General features: G+C 44.6%; 1 protein-coding gene across 1 annotated transcript in view; it reads left to right on the top strand.

Annotated features, from left to right (window-relative positions):
- LOC127197670 (murinoglobulin-2-like) overlaps window positions 1–20482 on the top strand; it is a 110820-nt gene that overhangs the window by 77019 nt on the left and 13319 nt on the right. The window lies entirely within an intron of this gene.

The following is a 20482-nucleotide window of genomic DNA, read 5'->3' on the forward strand; positions in this document are numbered from 1 at the left end:
TCTCTCTCTTTTTTTTTTCTCTCTCTCTCTCTGGGCCACCCCTTTCCTTCTCTCCCCATGCTCATATAATAAACCTCTCAATATCATGTCTGTTGTGTGGTGCATATTTCATATTATTATATTTCATATTTCATTGATGTTTAAAAGTAAGCGACATTAAACCCGCTTGTAGTCATGATGCTTTAGCATAGCGACAGAAGCATAAGACAATCACCAAGCTAGAGCAAGTCAAGACAGAAGAGAGGAGAGAAAGAGAACAAGGGACTGCCAATGAAAACTAATAGAGTTGTTTCAAGTCATGACAAAGAGTCCTAGACTTGCCCTCAGACCAAAAACAAATTGACACCTACAAGCACATGCACACACACACACACACACACACACACAGTGCTGTGGTCTTTGAGAAGACGGTTACTAAGGTGAGCACAACTCTCCGCCCCAGCATCCCCACCACCACCACCACCAATAGGGACGTTTCTGCCTCAGAGCAAGAAAAGAATCTTAGACAGTGCAGCACTCACACTCCGCAAGGAGGAGGCAGAGCTGCCGTTCTGAGCTGGAATTTGTATGGCCCACTAACTGATAACAGCTATGCAGAGGGAGGTAGCTGAAAGACTGCAGAGGAATCTACTGAAAACTAGGCCGCTCCTGCATGAGACAAAACTGCATCTCGAAAACATGGCCCCTTGCACAACCAAAAGCTGAATGTCAGACCAGAAATGATGTAGTACTTACTAGTCACATGAACACACAACAAACACACATGCTCTGTACAGACACACACACACACACACACACACACACACACACACATACCCCGCACACCCGAACCCCACACGCACCCTTAGGAAACATCAAAAAGTGACTTAGCCACAGACATAAGGGCAAATACTGACACCCTTAAGAGGAAGAAAATATCAAATTTAGTTTATTCTTTCAGTGAACTATTCTTCAGCATTATAAGAGAAGAAAATTCCATCATATGCTGTGACCGGTGTGGTGACACTTGCCTGTGATTCCAGCACTGAGGAGGCTGAAGCAGGAGGATCATGAGTTCAAGGCCAGCCTGGCTACACTGTGAGTTTCAGGTGCGTTAGCTGATTTTCTTGTTGCTATGGCCAAATACCTGACAGATGCACATTGATGGAGAACGGTTCGTTTTGGCTCACAGAGGAAAGGATTATGGTCCACCATGGTGGAAAGTTTGGTGACTGAGATGTTGAGGAGATGGATTGTAAGTAAAGTGCTTGCAGTGCAAGCATAAGGACCTGCGTCCAGATGGCCAGCAGCCACATAAAAAGCCAGTCATGGTGACATGCATCTTCAATCCCTGCACTAAGATGATAGAGACAGGAAGATCCCTGCAGCTCACTGGCCAACCAGCCTAGCCAAATTCATGAGCTACAGGTTCAGTGAGAGACTCTGTCTCAAAATAATGATGATGATGATGATGATGATGATGATGATGATGATGATGATAAATTGAACAATAGCAGAAGATACCCAACATAGACCTCTGACCTCTACCACACACACACACACACACGGTGAGTGGGGAGAGATGACTGGAGTTGAGGCGAATGTCATCAGATGAAAAAAACTGATTATAGGCTGCAGAGATGGCTCAGAGGTTAAGAGCACTGACTGCTCTTCCAGAGGTCCTGAGTTCAATTCCCAGCAACCATATAGTGGCTCAAAACCATCTATACCCTCTAGTGCCCTCTTCTGGCATGCAGGTGTACATGCAGATAGAGCACACATATTCACAAAATAAATAAATAAATAAATCTTTTTTAAAAGAAAAAATATAGAGCTGGGAGATTGCTCAGTGCTAAGAGCGCTTGTCACACAAGCATGGGGCGGTCAGTTCAAGTCTGAAGCTTCCGTGCAAAATTTCAGGCAAAGAAGCATGTACCTACAAGCCTAGTGTTGTGCTGAGTGGTATCAGGAGGATGGCTGGGTTTGCTGGCCACCAGCCGAGCTCCAGATTCAGAGAGACCCTTTTCAAGGGACAAGGTGAAGAATGATATGGTAGAACAGTCAGCATCCTCCTCCGTGTGTGTGCACACACGCCTGCACACACATACATATACTACCATACTCACACATACATGAGAGATAGAGAGAGAGAGAGAGAGAGAGAGAGAGGGAAATATATAAGCCAATGAATGGTAAACAAAAGGAGCCTGAAATGGTGCATGGGTTTCCTATCATTGTTGTAACAAACGTCCTCCTATCTTACACTTAAGAGCCACAAAAATGGCAAATTTATGTTTTTAACCTTCCAGGGGTCAGAAGTCTTTAGTCACTCGGTTGGCAGGACCACATTTCCCTGGACACAGCCAGCCCCTGTCAGTGCTCTAGGGCCTGGAGGCTGCCTGCGTCCCCTGACTTACGGTTTGGTCCACCACCTTCAAAGCACCATTTCAATTCTGCTTCCGCTGTTGCACCCCCTCTTTCCAACGCTCTCACTGGTTCCCCCATGAGTACACTGGAAGCACAAGGGCAGTCTAGTATAACCCCACCCCACCGCACTCCACCACTTCCCCCCTATCTCCTCCCCCCACCCCACCCCCTGACTCCCAGCCCCCCCTGCCCCCCCCCCGTCAAGGTTCTTAAATCATGCCTATAATCCTAGCCCTTGGGAAGCTGAAGTCACAGGATCACAGGTTCCAGGCCAGCCTGGGCTGCATAGTGAACACACACATAGACACGCGCACACACACAGACACTCATGCATGCACGCCACGCATGCACCTCTTGTCTTATAAGGTAACCCTGTCTTGGGAAAAGAAAAAAAAACTTCACGTTCTGCCTCGCTCAGTTTAAAGCATCTATTTTTCTTCTATTTCCTTTGACCTACAAGTCATTTAGAAGTGGGTTTTAATTTCCAAATACTTAAAGAATTGAAGGGGTTTATTTCTTTTCTTGTTGATTCATTTGCAGCCATAGGATGTGTGTCTAATATCCTAATACTGGACATGCCAGATGACTCAGGTGGTGACACTTTCTGTACAAGCCTGATGGCCTGAGTTTGATCTCCAGAATGCACATAAAAATAAGAGAGAATTATCCCTGCAAAACTGCTCTCTGACCCACACATGCACCCTGCAACGTGTGTGCACTCCCAATGCCTTTCTTCTCTCTGTCTCTTTCTCACACACACACACACATTTGGAGTAAATAAAGACGAAAATATCCCAGTATTTAAAATGTATTGAATGTAACAAGAATAAATTAATAAAAAATTTTTAAATAAAATGTATTGAAATGTATGTTATACCATCTGGTTTTCATGAACATCTTTTTTTTTTTTTTTTTTTTTTTTCAGACTTGGGGTAAAAAACATCTATTCTCTACTTGTTCAATGCAATTTTCGGTGAAATTTTAATTAGATCAAGGTGGGCAATGGTGTGGTTGAAATGCTTTATATTACTACTGAGTTTTCTGAAGCACAAGGACAATTTTATTAGCCGCTAAAGGAAACCCCACCAGCGCAGGCAGGCTGTAAATCTCAGCAGTTGCCGGTAGGAGAGAGAAAGGAAAAAGCCACACTGTTTAAACTGGCATGGGGGTCAGCCAGGCCAGGAGTGCAGCGCTAGCGAGAGACTGAGGAAGCCCAGAATGCCAAGTGGTAGGGAAAGCACGCTTACAGAAGGGGCAGGAAAGAGAAAAGTTAGGCTTCTCTGAGTAAATTAGAGAAGCGACTGAGCCTGGAAAAAGACTCAAGAAAGTGGTAAAAGTCTGTAGGCAGAGACTTGGCAAAACCAAAAACTGGTATTTTGAAACAGTCTGAATCAAAGTCCTTTAGACTCTCAGATGGCTCTTAAGAGCATCCATCTAAAAAAAATTTTAAAATAAAAAATAAATAAAAAAGAACACCCATCTATTGGGCTCCTCCTTGCTGGACTCAAGAGCGGTGACCCCAGGATATTTCCAGGGTCTCAGATAGCTACTGGAGTGGCCAAAATCACAGTGAGTTCCTTCCCAGATGGCTTCTAGAGAGAGAGAAAAGATATAAAGCCACCATTCATTTCTTAGGTTAAACCAATAGTAAGCTTGTTTCTCGTGGCTCCAGAGGCTGGGATACTGAATTGAGCCAAGGTCTGAAGTCTTATATCTGGGCAGCATTTTTCACATCAAGAAGAAAAATGTTAGTGAGAAATAGTTTCTTAAAATCACTGATGCTTTTGTTGTTGTTATTTGGTTTTTTGAGACAGGGTTTCTCTGTGTAGCCCTGGCTGTCCTGGACTCACTTTGTAGACCAGGCTGGCCTCAAGCTTACAACGATCTGCCTGCCTCTGCCTCCCTGAGTGCTAGGATTACAGGTGTGCGCCACCATGCCAGGATTGTTTTTGGTTAGTTGGTTGTTGGTTGGTTGGGGTTTTGTTTTGTTTGTGTTGTTGTTGTTTTTGTTGTTGTTGTTGTTGTTTTGGGGGGCTTTTGCCCATTCACTTTACCAGTTATTGAGAAAGGAAACTCAAATTTTTTACATGATTATGTACTTGTTGATTTCACTTTAATTCAGTAATATTTTGCTTCTAATATTTTGAATTTCTGAATTGGGTGCACGTGTTCATTTGTAGTTGTTAGATAGGCTTGGTACCATGACTAATATAATCATGAAAGATATCTTTGTATAGGTCTGTTTCGCTTGGTTGGTTGGTTTTTCGAGGCATGGTTTCTCTGTGTAGCCTTGGCTGTCCTGGACTCCTTTTGTAGTCCAGGCTGGCCTCAAGCTCACAGAGATCAGCCTGGTCTACAAAGTTAGTCCAGGATAGCCAAGGCTACACAGAGAAAAAAAAAAAGGCAACTCAAAATGGATGAAAAACTTTAAGATGTGAAACTATGAGAAGAAAGAGTGGAAGAAACATTTCAAGATTGCACCAGCAACAAATCCTAGTAGGATCCCAACAGCTCAGAATTCTGTAGTTCTCTCTTCCAAAAAAAATAGGTTTATGAAGCACAGTAAACCATGAGCAGATGTGTGGAGGCACAGATCTCTGTGACGGGCACACAGGAACTATGGGGCTGAACTTTCCCCCTTCTTGGGCTGCCTGGCAATCTGAGGAAATGTGGCTGCCAGCATCTACTACGGGCCAACCATCACCTACTTGGCATGGGAACACTCTCTGCCTCCTGCCTTCTCTCTGAAGCTTATAAGAGGGGACCATCACTTCGCCTGAACTCAGAGACCACACCTGTCTATCATCCCACAGAGCTAAGAATTCCCCTAATAAAGGCCAGCAAGATGGCTCAGCAAGTAAGGGCAAATGCCACCTAGGCAACCTGAGTTCAAGGCCCAGGAGCCCCCAGGTGGAGGAAGAGAGAACCAACTCCCACATCAACACATACCTCATGTTATGAATACACCAACACACACACACACACACACACACACACACACACACACACACACACACACACATACACACACACATATTAAATAATCTCTCCAGTAAATTCCTTACCCAAAAGGACAAGCCACGTCAGTGTCCCTCTTGAACACTGGATTCTAAGAACTCAGATAATGGTGCTGAACCTTGGGTGTGTGGGTCATGGAATCAGATTGCCCCCTGGGGATCCCCCACGCCATAGCTACACTGCTTTCCCACACCCACACTGGTCTCTGGGTGCATCTGCCCCTCAGGTTGTCAGGACAATTGTCATCTCTGGACTGAGTAATACTTATCACTGAGTCAGATGCTTCACGAGGTTCAGGGTCAGACAGGCTGCCCTAAAGAAGTAAGTTTAAGGATGCTAAATTCCTGCCCAATTTTCTTATTGTGGCAATTGTCACATGTCCAGGATGAAATCAAGTGACATGAGAACACTAGTTCTGGCTTTTCCCCTTATATAGGTGAGGAAAGGCATGAGCACTCCAAGGTGTGGTTGAGGGAAAGGTTTTCTTTTTTATTGGTTTTGTTTTGCTTTGTTTATGTGCCTTGGTGTTTACCTGAATGTCAGTGTGATGTGATATATCTGCGTGCTGGTGTCAGAGCCCACGGAACTGGAGAGACACACACTGAATCTGGATCCTCTGGAAGAACAGGTAGTGTTCTTAGTCTCTGAGCCATCTCTCCAGCCCCATAAGGTTTTATTGTAGATAGGAGAGAAAGTACAGCCAGAGGGAGGGCATCTAGAAAAGTCCAGAGCAAGGAGAGAAGGTAGTAGACTAAACATGGCCAGTAGACTAAACTAGGCCATGAGAGGATGCCAGGGAGGCAAGGGGGGGTAAGGGAGGGAGAGAAGAGAAGAGAAAGAGAAGAGAGATGAGTGAGAGAGGGGCCACAGAGATCCAAGAGGATCAATAGAGAAGGGCAAGAGAGAGTGGGGCAAGAGGGCTGGAGAGACTCAGAGGTTAAGAGCACTGTCTGTTCTTCCAAAGGTCCTGAGTTCAATTCCCAACAACCACATGGTGGCTTACAACTATCTATAATGTGATCTGATGCCTTCTTCTGGCCTGCGTATAAATAAATCTTTAAAAGAGAGAAGAAGAAGAAGAAGAAGAAGAAGAAGAAGAAGAAGAAGAAGAAGAAGAAGAAGAAGAAGAAGAAGAAGAGAGCCAACAGGGTGCATGGCAAGGGAAGGGAAGGCCATGACGTAAAGTGTAGAGGACAAAAAGTTCTTGTACACACAGATAAGCACTGGAGAAGCAGGGAAAGTTAAACTCGTAGGCATCCTTCAAAGGAAGGAGGTGAGAGTCCTGGGGGGTGGAGGAGAATGGGGGATGGAAAGTCCCTGTGCATCACTGCAGCTGTGGATTCTATGCCAGGCTGGGCTGTGGAAGCAGGTGGATGGCAGGGACAGTTTGGTGGGGAGGGGCAATGTGAGGTAGTATCTGCACTGCCCTGTCTGCTTTGCTGGCTCACAGTAGAGAGGGTTCCCAGGGTACAAAACAATGGAATTACCCTCCCTGTGTGGGCCACCAATGTTAAGCATGAAAAATAAGATGCCAGGCAACAGATATGATATGGAAAAGTTTATTATAGAAGCGTAGGAGAGCAGGAAGGGGGAGGGGCACTGCAGAGAGACAGAGACAGCAAAGAGAGAAGAGGAGAGAGGAAGAGAACAGGAGAGAGAGAGATGAGGTGGCTTTGTCCTTTTATATCCTGGGCACCTGACACACCTAGTGGTGGCCAGGAGATGATGTCACTGGTTGCTAGACAGCCTGGAGACAGGTATGCTAACAATGCTTTGTTTCAAATGTCCTGTGGAGGATTTCAAAACCTTCACTTGATGCTCTTCCAGTGTCCTGTCCTGTTAGTTAGCTTGTTTACCACTGGTGCCTGTGTTTGTAGGGGTTTTATGTGACCTGTTGATGTCATCTTTTTTGTTTTGTTTTGTTTTAAATTTATTCATATTACAGCTCAATTGTTATCCCATCCCTTGTATCCTCCTGCTTTCACCCTATTCCCCTCCCCTATGTCTGTGACTGAGGGGGACCTCCTCCCCCTCTATATGATCATCGGTTATCAAGTCTCTTCTTGATAGCCTGTTATCCTTCCTCTGAGTGCCACCAGGCCTCCTCATCAAGGGGACATCATCTTATGTCCCAAAAGCGATCTAAAATAATAAGGCTACTTTTAAGGTTACAGAGTATTATATGCCTGGTTTTTAAGAAATGGTGCATGCATATATTAGTATGTATGTGTATGTAAACATTTTAAGGTGCAGTTTTGTTCAAGGACATCTTGGAATTTAGAGATAATCCTGTCATGTGTCATTATGTTATAAATATAATTTATATTTGGAGTAGTAACTAGATTCTACAAAGCAATTTCCTGATAGTCGTTTAAATGCAATTGTTCAGTTGACCAGGAAAAAAAAAGAAGAAAAGGGTGTTTTCAGGACTTTAGAAATGAAATAAAGCAACAAAGAGCCATCTAATGGAAGAGAGCTCTAGACAGAAGAAAGGACCAGTTAGAAGAGGCCTTAACGGACAGACAGACAGACAGACAGACAGACAGACAAAGGGACTACAGAAGGATAATAAAAATGACAAATATCCAGCATCTTCCTTGGCCTTCTGACCAGACATAACAGCCTAGCAGACTGTTATTTCCTCCTCTGTTCAAGGAGTGGCCTCCTCTACCAGTTAGCCAGCAAAAACTGGTTGGATAAACTCAAGGCCTGACTGAACCTGTTCCTCCAAAATTGTGGACCTATCAGCTTTCTTGGTCTAAACTGGCCAATCCTGAATTAGAGGAAAAAGACCCAATGCATAGGTGTGCTCACATTCGCGTACACCTCCCCCCACACACACTTCCAGCCCACCAAAGACCTTTAAAACCTCTTGTCCTCCAGGAAAGGCCTGGTTTCCTGAGTGAAGGAGACCCCCACATAATTGTGGGTTCTCTCTCAGACCCCAGATGAGGCACAAACCACATCCAAACATCTGTTTTCACAGAGAGACCCTTTATTAAGCGGGAAAGAAAAGTTAAAGTGTCTGCTGTCTGACCCGTGCAGAAAAAAAGCAGCAAATGACCTTGCCCATGTAATCTTTAAGAAGAGCAAAAGGGAAGGTCTGTGTTAGAATGGGTGAGGTCGCGCTGGTGTATTTTAATTGGACATCTTAATTAGGTGAGCCAACGGGGGTTTTTGGTTGCTGGACTTCTGTACTCTGATAGGTGGATCTTGTAGTCAGTCTCAGGGGGAGGAAGTGGCCAAATAAGGGACTAGAACTCTGAGGCTAGCTTTAGGAATGTAACCTAACTGCTGTAGAAAGGCCCAGGAAATGGGGGAGAAGGGCCAGGCCTGCCAGAGCCATGCTCTCCACACTGGCCAGAGTCACTTCACTGAGTCCCCTTTCTGCAGAGGGTCATTTTCTTTGTGTACTTTACAATGTGTATTCTCTGTGTACTTAGCATACTTTTTTTCTTAATATTTATAAAGATTGACTTTTTTTTTTTTTTTTTTTGGATACAGGGTTTCTCTGTGTAGCCGTGGCTGTCCTGGACTCGCTTTGTAGACCAGGCTGGCCTCGAATTCACAGCGATCTGCTGCCTGCCTCTGCCTTCCGAGTGCTGGGATTAAGGAGTGCCACCATGCCCGTTAAATAGTATTTTTCATCTGTTGTTTCTACCTACTGTGAGGTGCTCCTCACTTCTTTTTAACCTGCCTTTTATTTCTTTAACTGGAAAACGAACCCACTACAACAACTACTACTACTACCCCTACTAACGGATATAAATTGTATTTTGGGTAAAGAAGGTTGTAGGCCATTGCTTAACTGAGATCCCGAATGCACTCCCTTCAGGAAAAGGCAGTCTACTGTGCTGGGAAAAGGGAAGAGACTCCCTCCTGTTCACAGCAAACTACGAAAGACCATTTGGCAAAAAGGTGTCACCAACCTGGTTCTACTTCGAAAAGACACTTCAACGCTGCCTCTGAATTAACAAGAGGTCCTGTTCCTGAGACAGGCTCTCGGGAAATTTACTGCAAACAGAAGCAATACCCTGGGACCGCCCTTCCATTTTACAGCCCAGGGTTTAAAACCTGGGGTCCCTGCCGGGCATGGTGGCCCACGCCTTTAATCCCAGCACTCGGGAGGCAGAGGCAGGTGGATCGCTGTGAGTTCGAGGACAGCCAAGGCTACATAGAGAAACCCTGTCCCGAAAAACCAAAAAATAAAAAATAAATAAAAAATAAAACCTGGGGTCCCTAGGTTGGGAAAGCGCTTTTGTCTTTTTCTTTCGTCCTCTCGGCCTTTTTCCCCTTGTCCCCCTTCCCTTCTTTTGGCTTAGCTCTGACTCTTTCTTCTACACCAAACGTTTGTAATTTAGGATGTGCTAAAGCTTGGTTCCTCATTTCTTGGCAGTGTCATTCTGGCTTGTGAGTTTGGCAGCTTCTCTTCCCACGCTAGAGAGGCCCAGCAGAGGCCCCTTCCGGCCGAGAAGCGTGAGGACCTGTATTCCCTCTGCCCTAGCGGCATAAAGAACGCTGGCCCAAGTCACTGTGTGTCCGTTCAGTCTTCCCAGTCCTCCAGTTCCGCTTCCCAGATTGCGGGGCCACAAAAGGACAGCAGTTAAAGAGAAAGGAAACTGTTCAACCGTTAAAGAGAAAGGCAGCTGCCTTTAGATGGGAAAGGATTTTTATTTGAGGTGGTAGTTTTGTCATTTTGACACAATTTAGAATCACCTGGGAAAATGTTCTCAGTGAAGGACAGTCTGCATTGGGTCGGCCTGTGAACATGCCTATGGGATGGTCTCCATTGCTTTAACAGAGCTGGGAAGGCCTGCCCTGTGGCTGACCCCAATCTCTAGGCAAGGGATCCTGAACTGGGTAAGGGTGGAGAGAGCTGAGCTCACACACTCATTCTTTTATCTCGACGACGGATGTGATATCAGGCTGCAATGACCGACCATAATCAGGCTCATAAGGTATTTTATTCCAACAACAGAACCAAAACTAAGACAGCAAGGTCAAGAATCATTCTAATACAGTTTTAACATAATTAAACAGCTACAGTGTGTGCAAACAGATTGCAAAACTTGAACTTGGGAAAGGGAGTCCCAGTAACAGCTAAGTGCATGGTAATCGAAGTTTATTAAACATTCTAAGATCAGCAGAGAGAAGTGGCACACACCTGTAATCCCAGGCAAAGGCAGAGGCAGGTGGATCTCTGTGAGTTCGAGGCCAGCCTGGTCTATAAAGGTAGTCCAGGATAGCCAAGGCTACACAGAGAAACCCTGTCTCAAAAAACAAACAAACAAACAACTAAAGAAAAAAAAAGCTAAGATCTACTCCAATGTCAAGCAAGGGATAAATATTGTTAACTAAAAACTTCTTATGTATTAGGTTCCAGATGGACATTTCAGTTTAACTTAAAGTGTAAGATATAGGTCAGACACGGTTGGCTCCCCACACTTTTAATCCCAGCACTCAGGAGACAGGTGTTTTGTTTTGTTTTGTTTTGTTGCGTTCCAGGCCAGTTAAGGATACATGCTGAGACTCCTCTTTAAAAAGAAGGTACAAAATAAACAGTGAATCATATGTCTTTGAAAGAAAAAAAAAAACAAACAGGTGGAGGGGCAGTCAGCACTAGAGAGATAGGGAAGCAGTTAACAATACCTACTGCTCTGACAGAGGACCTGGGTTCAAGTCCCAGCACCACCGCCAATGCCTCGCAACTGCCTGTAGCTAAAGTTCTAGGGAATACAGTGGCCTCTTCTGGCCTTCCTGGGCGCCAGACACAGACAGAGCACATATACATACAAGCAGGCAAAACACTCATACACACAAAATGAAATAAATCTTTTTCTACAGTGATGTGGGCATATCAAAAGGACAAAGAAGGCCCCGTGAGGAAACACCTATTTGTTCTTAGCAGTGCCCCATGCCTTCCAAAATTAATTTCTCTGCCTGTCCATGTTTCTGCTACACGTTTCTGTGGCAGAAACCACACCCTGGCCCAGAAGCCTGAGTCTAACCTGGGGTAAAGATTTTCCTTAATAACTCTTCAGCCATTGAGGTCATAACAGTTTCAGGAACCACTATTTCAGTATTAAAACAAAAATCATTTGTCTTTTAGTAGTTGATCAGTTTACTAGAAAACAAGTCTCTACAATTATCATGTTAAGAAGAAGTAAAAATAAACTTAGGCATTCTATAAAGTAAGTGACCAATACTCTCAAAGTTTAAAGGTCAGATGAGACAACTAATTGCAACCTGTCTCTTGCTTGGCTCCTATAGTTGGGGCCTGGGAAACGATTGTAAGGAATGTTCATCGGAACAACGAGTGAAAGTTTGCATGGAACTATAAATTAAGTAGTAATATTGAGTTCATTTCCTAGCTCCTGGCTTTTATATCATACTGTTAATACGGGGAAAAAAAAGTATTGTTCTTGGGAAATACACCCTGGTGCGTTTAATGGTAATAGGAGCCATACTCAATAAATTTTTGGAAAAAAAAAAATAAACTAATGTGAGAGCAAAGGAAAAAGAGAATAAAATCAATAGAATGACATGTACACAATTGAAGCTAAGTATTTTTTTTTCTTCCTTCTTTTCTTTCTTTCTTTCCTATTCTCCCTCCTCCTTCTGAGACAGAGTCTCACTATGTGGCCCAAGCACTCTTTTGAACTTACAATCCTCCTGCCTTAGCTTCTCCAGTGGGATCTAGTCATGTGCCACCACATCCACCACCTTTGTGCTTACTCTTGCATCGTCTCCACAAATGTTAAACTGTAGTAAAATTGAAAGTTACTAAGACCAAAAATGCATTTATCCCTTGAAATATGTTCAATGTCATCAGTTTGACAGGCATCAGTTAAAATTATCAAAGTTAAAATCTGGTTTTGAAGTGGTAAATTAAATACATGCATAGCAAGAAACTACTGGTTTAAAAAAACAAAAACAAAAAAAACAAAAACAAAACCCTAGGCGAACCAGAAGCTATAATCACGAAGGATGTGTCTGAAAGTGACACAGAACAAAATCTGCTAACACAGTCATACTGAAGTGTTCAGAGGTAAAAGAACTCACTGCCAACGAGGCTTCCAGGTTGCTGGGTAACTTTGTCTATGTCAGGAACCTTGAAGTCTGCTCTGTGAGATAGAAATTTATACATACAAAGCCCTGGGCTGGGAAAGAAAGTCCACCTCTGCATCTACTCCCACAGAAGACCCTTCACCCAGCCTACTCACTCAGGATCCTTGTTTCCAGCACTCCCCTCTCTGCAGCCCAGTGTTTCTTCAGACAATGGCCTAGAAGTGAGATTTCTGACATGGAACTTGAAGTTATCAGCAAAGCAGGTGAGGACCGAAGGGGCTAAAGGTTTAAGAACAGATGAGATCAGGGAATACAGAAAGAAGTGATAGGAAAGGTTAGATTAAAAACCTCAGAATGCACCCTGAAGCTTATAAAACCCCAGTAGTTGGTAAGCTAATTAAAACACGTTTTTAAACAGATTTGAGCAGATGTGCCCTAAAATGGGTGAGCAATGCTGCTTTCAGAAGACACGAGTTCTTATAAGGAAACATTGATGCCAGGCATGAGCTGTTTTCCTTTGAGTTATTGGTCAGTAGGCTCCAGAGGCACCTAAAACAATATAGGTTATTACCACTGCTCTTGGATGTCCACCTTAACTAAATGGTTAGACCTTGCTGGTGAAGAAGACACAGCATACTTAGTTTGTAAGACATAAAGAAACTGATCTTGGGGACTGAAGAGGACACCCTTTAACTAGACAGGACTCCTAGTGGAGAGAGGAGAACACCACCAACCCACCCACAAAAACATCAACCCAAAATTTACCCTGCCTACAAAATGTGCAGGGATAAAGATAGAGCAGAGATGGAAGGAATGTCCAATCAATGCCTGGCCCAACCTGAGACCCACCCGATGGAAGACAGCCAGCCTCTGACACTATTAAAGATATTCTGCTGTGCTTGCAAACAGGGCCCTAGCACAGCTGTCCTCTAAGAGGCTACATCCAGCATCGAATCCAAACAGAGGTGGAGACTCACAGCCAAACACTGGGTGAAGAAGCATAGGGAGTCTTGTGGAAAAGGGAGTAGGGGATGGATGTAAGGACATGGAGGTGACAGGAGCTCCAGAAAAAGACCAACAGAGTCAACTAATCAGGGCCCAGAGGGGCTTGTGGAGACTGAAGCACCAAGGATGATACATAGACTGGACCTAGGCTCCCTACACAGATGTGGCAGATGGGCAACTCAGTCTTCATGAGGGTCCCTTAGTAAGGAGTGTGGAGACTGTCTCTAACATGGACTCCATTGCCTGATTTTTTGATCACTTGCCCCTGGCAGGACTGTGTCACCAGGCCACGGGGAAAAAGGATATACTCAGTCCTGTTTCAATTTGATAAGCTGGGATGGATTGGGTGGGCTGGTCTCCCCTTTTCTGAGGAATAGGGGTGGGGGGAGAAGTGAATAGTAAGGGAGGGTGAGACTGGGAAGAGAGAAGTGAGGGAGCTACAATTGGGATGTAAAATGAATTAATAAATTAATTAATTAAAGAATTAACAAGAAGAGGAAGAAGAAGAAGAGGAAGAAGAAGAAGGAGGAGGAGGAGGAGGAGGAGGAGGAGGAGGAGAAGGAGAAGAGAAGAAAGCTGATCTTGGATTGCCTAGGAAACCCCTGCTGGCTAGCATTCATGGTGCTGGAAGGTATTGTGCAGACTGCTGAGGGAGGAAAGACGTAATTAGTTCTGCCAGGCACTGGATCCTGCACACTGCACTACTGATCTAGGCAGACAACATGGGTCCACTGGTTTCTGGTATGTGACAGACTTTTCCTGGGGAGACACAATACACACACACACATTGGCACACCCCAGAAAGAGAACCCAAACAGACCGAAATAACTACTGCACCAAAGTCCAATATGGTGAACCAATGAGCTTTTTTTTTTTTTTTTTTTTTTTTTTTTACTTAGCAGTTACTGACAGGAATATGGATGAGGGGTCACTTACAAGGAGCAGGAATGATTCAAAAGCAGCTGCAATATCAGAAAACCTACCCCAACACAGGTAATGACTTCTAAAAACTACAACCCTGGAGCGCTCTACCTAGGTAATCCAAACATCTCCTTCTTACCTTAGTTCAGGCAGTCAGGGTCCAGCCCAGCAACTGTCTACCTCCTTCAGACTGTTGGTTTGAGCCCTCGTCAATCTTCCTAGTCTGTGCTCCTGGATCTTCCCTTCCTTTCCAGAGGAGATGTCTCCATTTGGAGGGAATGGTGCAAATCTAAGAAACATGCCATACAACAGTGTAGCAGTGGCAAAGCTGCTGCTGGGGATAACAACCGCTCTCTTGATTGGACTCGAGGGTTTTCCCGCAGGAGGAAATTAAAACATCGTCAAAACCCAAGGCTGGGGAAAGCATAGGCCCTAGAGGAGAGCCAACTGGTACCGTTTTGCTAAACCGTAGTGCTGTCAAACTGTATTTTAAGTATTTGTGGTTATATTCATAGACTTGAGCTGCTCTCAACTTTAGAGAAGCTTCTTATTGCATTAGGTGGAGGTCAATGCAGAGACTCCTAACTATTCAAAACGCTGAGAGTAAGTGACTGACTGCTTAGTCATGAGTGGGACATCTATGTCAATCCTTGCCTCCTAAACTCAAGAACATTTTGGAAAATAAAGTGAGGTCTCACATCTCCAGTGAGTCTGGAAGGTCTGGGTCCCTCTGAGCAGGCAGGTTTGCATCCTGAGCCGGCAGGGTACGGGGAGGAGGGAGACGAGGGGAGATGCATGTTCAGTGGTTCCCTAGAAGTTAGCTACAGGCTTGCAGGTGTCAACGAGCTGCAAGAAGCCCTGGAGCCCAGAGCATCTCAGGAGCCCTTTCCCGAATGACCAATCTGAGTGAGGTGTCTAAGGCAACTTGACTAGTGAATTGGGGAGTTATAAACCCTGGGCAGTGGGGATGGATGTGTCTGATTGGCTAGTGTGCCAGAATACCTCATCTGCATACAGTGGTGCCTGTGCCTCTGTAACACATGGTGCCTTTATGACAGGAAGAAAAACAGTACTTAATTGTCCTATGTGTGAAAGGATGGCCCCAGGGGTATAACTAAAGACCACTTGTTGGCGCCTAAGATCTCACTCACTCCTGGGGCATTTCCTGGAACTCCCTGTGCCTGTTATCAGGAAAGGTCAAGCTTGCATTTTCTTTTCTTTTCTTTTTTAGGTTTTTAAAGACAGGGTTTCTCTGTGTATCCTTAGCTGTCCTAGACTCGCTTTGTAGACCAGGCTGGCCTCAAACTCACAGGGATCCACCTGCATCTGCCTCCCGAGTGCTGGGATTAAAGGTGTGCGCCATCTTGCCCAGCTCATGGCCTGCATTTTCTATGTGATGCTCCTTACAAAATTCTGGAGTCACCAGATCAGGTCGGGTGAGAGGCCCTGCTGAGAAAGGGAGTCCATTCTTCATAATCTGGGCACAGGAATCGGCTACCCGGAGAAGACCAGACTTCCACCCTAATCAGCAGGGTCCCACGGGGAGGTGGAAAGAAGAGGAGGAAGGTGGCTGGTTTGGGCGCACACCTTTAATCCTAGCGCTCTAGAAGCAGAGGCAGGCAGATCTCTGTGAGTTCAAAGTCAGCCTGATCTACAGAGTGAGTTCCAGGACAGCAAAGGCTACACAGAGAAAAACCTTCCTCAAAAAGCAAAAGAGGAGGAAGAGGAGGAGGAAGAGTGATGCTGCCTCTGGAAATAGCATAGCTATTATTGCACACGAACTCACTGGAGTTGTGGTTACCTGCACAAAATCACAACAGTTAAAATTTACAGCATAAGAGGCAGGCACCCAAGGCCCCACGCCTAACTGAGGACTTAGTGGCAGTTAATAGCTGGTAGGAAAGGGAGAGCCATTTTTCCCCTGAGGGCAGATGGCTACTATTAGGCTGCCAGTGAGTGACCCTGTGAATCACTTCATACCTGGTACACATGAGTAACCCTAATTAGCGTCTGGGTTTCTGGGGAGAATTATTTAGGTTGGGAGGGAGGCATGTTGGGGGTGGTCCTAAGGGAAGTTGGAAGGACTTAAGATACATTTTATCCACATACAAAAAAAAAATCGAAGACTAAAAAAGAATATCAAATAGAAGTTCATCATAACAAGGATTGGTCTACACTTTGGCATCAAAATGTGGCATATAGCCAGGTGATGCTGGCTCAGGCCTTTAGTCCCAGCACTCGGGAGGCAAAGGCAGGCAGATCTGAAATCTGCCTACTCGACAGAGTGAATTTCAGGACAGCCAAGGCTACACAGAGAAACCCTGTCTCAAAACAACAATAACAACAAAAAGTGGCATATAGTAATTGCTCATTAAGTATTTGCTGGGTGATTGATTAAAATAAGTCAGAAATAAGCCAAACATCCAACATTTATTCACATTGGTTAAACAGTAATCTATGAAGCTAAATAATATGCAATTATTAAAAAGTTTTTATCAACTTTTATCAACTACTTTTATTATTACAAAATTCAGGGGTTTTTTTCCACTTATCACCCACCCCTGAAAATATCCAATACCCAGCCTACATTCCTACCAAGCCTAAAATGAATGTATCAATTAATAATGTGAGCCAACTCTGAGAGGCACACCTATAATCTCAGCAATCAGGAGGAGAAGGAAGAAAGATCTCAAACAACAGGATCCTGAATAAAAACAAAATTGAACAAAAAAAAAATTTAACAACAAAACCAATAATAGATATTGATGTATACAAATACACATATGGTATATACTTGCCTCTATCTGGATAAATTTATTCATCTGTAAAACAAGATACTTCTTCATAAGGTTAAGGTGAGGAACTACAAGTATTTTATTAAAGTGTGGTCAGGAGGCAGAGGCAAGTGGGCCTCTACGATTTCAAGGCCATCCTAGTTTAGTGAGGTCAGGCCAACCAGGTCTACACAATGACTACAAATCTACATATCTCAATAAATAAATGAACAAACCAACAACCAAACCCAATGACCCAGCTACCCTGCCACTTGGCACATGCCCAAATGACTCAGCATCCTAGTCCACAGGTACTTGTTCAGTCATGGCAAGTGCTGTTCTGTTCACAATAGCTAAGAGATGGAAACAGCCTTCCTTCAGCAGAGGAATGGATAACGGAATTGTGATACATGCACACTGTGGAATACTATTGGGCTGTAAAGAAAAGGGAACGCAGAAAGTTTGAAGGTAACTGGGTGGCTAGAGAAAAGATTAGATTGAGTGAGTAAGCCAGACTCGGGAAGAGAAATGCTGAGTTTCTCTTTTATCTGTGGTTCCTAGTTCCAAGTCTTCAGATGTGAGCATATACATGGCAAAACAGCAGATGCCAGGAAACTATAAAAGGAAGGTGTGATGCGGAGAGGGAGCCTGAAACTGGAATAACAGGATACAGGTGATATGATGTGGGAAGTGGAAGAATGCGAGGGAGGTTTCAACTGAGCAGGGGGAAGGAGGTCAGCACAGAAGGAGAAGGAGATACAAATAACACCAAGGTTTTTTGAATAAACCCCCATGGAATCTTATTATTTTGTATTTACCTAAAAGTATATAACACACACACACAATATAACACATTATATGTATGGAAGTTCCGCCACTTGGGCTGACAATGCTCTCCACAAGAACCATAGACTAACAAAACCCCCAGTAGAAAGCATGAAAACCTCTCGAATGCTTGCTCAGGGCAGTCCTAGGGACTCCCAAAACAATATAGACTACAGCTGTTGCCCTTGGGTGCCTCTTAGAGGTTTATTGCTGGTAGTTTAATAATATCTAACCTGCTATCATAATTTAAAAAAAGAGACACAGACACCTGTTGTATTTTAGAATAGCCTTAATCCACCTTGGGACATGGCAGCTATTACCCTCCATTACATCCCAGCCTCCATCCCATGCCATTTGCTTCTAATCATTGCTCTTTGGCTGCCTCCCATCCACAATCCCAAAATACTTGCTAAGGTTGTTCATCTGGGCCATAGCTGTCATGGGGAACTTCAGAGTCCCTCCTCTGTGCCCACATGGGTCTTTCCTATCCCATAGCAATGCTCCTCCTTCTTCCTCCTCTGGTAGCTGACTGCTTCTCTTTCCCAAGAACCTCTCTCTGTCCTAAAAGCCCCGGAACTTTCGCGATGCCTGCCTTCCTCCAGCCCTGTCCAGCTATGGACTGACTTTATTAGTCTAAGAGGGAGGCAAGGTTAAATGGCAATACTTGGGGTACATGACAGTCTGCAGTGAGAATCTCAGGAGGGAGGGGAGCAGGCAATTAACAAATAAGCAGCAGACCATACTCCAACAGAGGGTGACGGTAAGCCCCTACCCCTGAAGACACACTTAGGACACAGAGCTCAGACTATATGAGCTGGATCTGACCCGGAAGCCTCCTTCCTGAGGTCTAGCTTCCATGGTTCTAGAAAATACTGTGCAAGCTGCCAAAGGAAGCGGCCAATTAACAGTCCTTCCCAGCTAGGACACGGGTAAACCACAGCGATGGCCAACAATAGCAGGAAATCCATCAAGGCACAGTAAGTGTCATTTACACGTTGGTGCTCTCTAATTGGACTTTACACTCACTCCCACTCAACAGGAGGGAGATCTTGCCTGGTGCTAGAAACCTGTCCAACTTCCCAGGGCTAGTGCAGTACAGATCTTAGAAGAAAATGTGCTGCCACTTTGGGAGGTCAGCATAATCCCCAACTACATTTTAAATCATACCCTTGTCCCACAGATAAATGTAGTCTCACCCTCATCAAATAGCGTTTCTTCACAGCAAATGAAGATCATCACAGAAAACCATGACAGGACACAAGGCAGAAATCAAGTGGTGGTGAGGGGCCCAGCCCGAGCAGATACCTCTACACCACAGCGCCTGCATCTTTGGCTCAGGAGGCATGAGGAAGAGGGAGACTGGAAAGACTTTAAGAGCTGGAAGTCTGATGTGAAACAGTCTATCATCGATATGGCCACATAAACAAGATCTGAACTATGGCACTATCAATAAATCTGCAAACAGAGACAAGGAAAGATCTCATGTGGTCCCACCCCTCAACAATGACTTCTGGGAGAGAGATGAGCCCCCTGAGTGGTTATCCTTTACAAAGTGTTCATCCTTAAAACCATATTCACACAAATAGCAAAATTACACTCAGCAGGTTGTATTTATGCATATACGTAACAATAATAACTAAAGAAAAAGAGGCTATCAATTTGAGGAGGGACATGCAAAGAGCCAGGTGGAGTGGTCTTTGGTAAAACTGGAGGAAAGAGAATTAATTATATTTTAATTTAAAATGTATTAAAATCTTTAAGTTAATTTTTTAAAGTATGGGACATTCTAGCAGTTTCAAGCACAATATTGCCTCTAACATGAATCCTGTTTAAGCAGAGTGAAGGAGGTGCACGAAAAGTATCTAAGAGTCAAAAGGGCATGACAAACCGAAGACTAAAGAAGCTTCACAGGAAGAAATTAGTAACCTGGAGAGAGGCTCCAGGAAGACACAATAATTTCAAACGAAGTCCTAAGAACAAGTAGGACTTCAGACAGTGGCTAATAAACCCAATGAGCCTGCAAAAGCCCTTACCAAAGGCACAAAGATTCTCCCGGAAACAGAAGTGCAGGCTAGAGGCAGCACACACTTAGGATAAACCGAGTATGCTTATCTAGCAAGAGGACAAAGCCATTGCAGAGGTAACAATAACAATAGCATGTCCTGAGAGAATTGGAAAATTCTGAACAAAGGTGTTAAGAAAGCCAGGACATGCAGGACCCTAATGGTCCACTGTCCCAGCGGTTGCGTCTACTGCAGACCAGGAGCGATCCCAGCCGGCGGACCGCAGAACAGCGCCGCACGGAAGAGCCACCAGGGTAGCAGAAGAGCCCTATGAACTACAATTCCCAGAAAGCCCCGGGCGCGGGAACAACTGGCGCGTGACCCCCGCGTGAGTGGGGCGCGCTAGTCGAAGAGTCCCTGGAGGCGGGGCTCGAACCTCATTGGTTGAAAGGCGACCCGAAA

The sequence above is a fragment of the Acomys russatus genome, chromosome 13, assembly GCF_903995435.1.
Source record: "Acomys russatus chromosome 13, mAcoRus1.1, whole genome shotgun sequence".
NCBI lineage: Eukaryota > Metazoa > Chordata > Mammalia > Rodentia > Muridae > Acomys > Acomys russatus.